This window comes from Magnolia sinica, chromosome 3, assembly GCF_029962835.1.
Source record: "Magnolia sinica isolate HGM2019 chromosome 3, MsV1, whole genome shotgun sequence".
NCBI lineage: Eukaryota > Viridiplantae > Streptophyta > Magnoliopsida > Magnoliales > Magnoliaceae > Magnolia > Magnolia sinica.
Genome location: NC_080575.1, coordinates 67,164,566 through 67,166,335, shown reverse-complemented (window position 1 = coordinate 67,166,335; position 1,770 = coordinate 67,164,566). Strand labels below are relative to the sequence as shown.

Sequence of the window (1,770 nt, the reverse complement as noted above, 5' to 3'; positions counted from 1 at the left end):
TTTAGTTGTTTGGTGCTTAAGGGTTGTGCATGTTTCATGCCCAAGTGGATTCGTGAAAACGTTCAACATCTCTTGAGTGAAAAAGGATTAGTCGAAGGGTTGCCTATCCATCAAAGGATTAGACACCACTTGAGATCCTCTCAGTTAATTGAAGTAATGGCTGCAAATCAACCTCAACCACTAGTTAAGGAAGTTTAAGATGAAAATGAGGTGCATAATGCACCCCCGCCTCATACTTTACGAGAATATTTACAACTGGCGGGGGTGAGTACACCTTCCTGCATGATATTTTCATTGAATGCAGGAATTGTGAATATTAAACCATACTTTCATATCAAAGAGTTCGATATGAAAGTCCATACTTGCATATCAAAGAGTTCGATGAAGTCATATCTACATTACACTTCCCAAACATGTATGAGGACACAGTTAGATTAAAATTATTTCATTTCTCTTTAAAAGAAAAGGCTAAGTCGTGGTTACATTCCCTAAGACCAAGGTCCATTGGCATGTGGGCTAAGATGACAAGGGAGTTCCTTAAAAAGTTATTTTCCTATCATAAAACAAATACCTTAAGGAAAGCAATCATGAATTTTACGCAAAAAGAGGATGAGACCTTCTTCCAATGTTGAGAGCGATTTAAGGATTTCATAAATTTATGTCCACAATATGGCTACAAAACATGGCATATGACAAGTTTTTTCTATGAGGGATTGACCTCATCCATGCGCCAATTTGTGGAGATGATGTGTAATGGGGAATCCATGAATAAGGAAGTCGATGATGCATAGGATTATTATGATAAACTTGTTGAAAACGCGCAATCATGGGATACCTCTTCAAGAATTACCAGTTCTAAGCCTACTCAATCAAAGGAAAGAGGAGGAATTTATGTTATAAAACAGGAAGATGATATAAATGCAAGAGTGGACAAACTCACAAGAAAAGTTGAGGCTATGGAACTTAAGAAGGTAGAACCCGAAAAGACTGTGGAAGTTGTTTATGGTATTTGTGCTTCTAACATATATACAACTGAGAATTGCCTAGCAATTCCTACTTTTTAAGAGATATTGAATGAGTAATCAAATGCCGTAAAAAACTACTAAAAACCTTTCAGTGGACCCACCTCAAATATATATAACTCAAGCTGGAAGAACCATCCAAACTTCAGTTGGAGGAACGGACAAACGGCTACTCCTCAAGGGATCCTTAACCAATTTCTGAATCAAAGGAAACCTCAAGAGGATCCGGTCTTAAAACATATACAAAATCAAGAGTTTTTTAATCAGGGTATGCTGAAAGCCTTTCAGGATCTTACAAAGGCCATACAAGGGCTTGAAATAATAAAAAAAAAATCGATTAGAGGGAAAGGGATCCTTCCGGCTCAGCCTCTCCCCAACCCAAAACAACAATATGAAATTAGCAACCCAAGCTCTTCAAAACAGATGAAGCAGGCTAAGTATATCACCACTCTTAGGAGTGAGAAGACAATTGACAAATCTATTCCGGTGAGGGCTGAAAAGCCTAAGGATCCGGAAATAGATGAAAATAATAGACCTAGCAATGCTTCACATGGTTTAGAACCGGAACCTCAAAGTAAGTCGAATGCGTTATTCCCTCAACGGTTGATTGCACCAAAACCTCTCTTTAACTCTCAGGATATTTTAGAGGTGCTTAAGCTAGTGAAGGTCAACATCCCTTTACTGGATGTCGTTAAACAAATCCCTTCATATGTCAAGTTTCTGAAATATTTATGTACGAGCAAAAGAC

General features: G+C 37.9%; 1 non-coding gene across 1 annotated transcript; it reads right to left on the bottom strand.

Moving 5' to 3' along the window:
* Positions 1-568: 568 nt before the first annotated feature.
* On the bottom strand, positions 569-676 carry LOC131241684 (small nucleolar RNA R71). Its single transcript, XR_009169241.1, has one exon. It is a non-coding gene; the product is annotated as a small nucleolar RNA R71 (small nucleolar RNA).
* Positions 677-1,770: the final 1,094 nt, after the last annotated feature.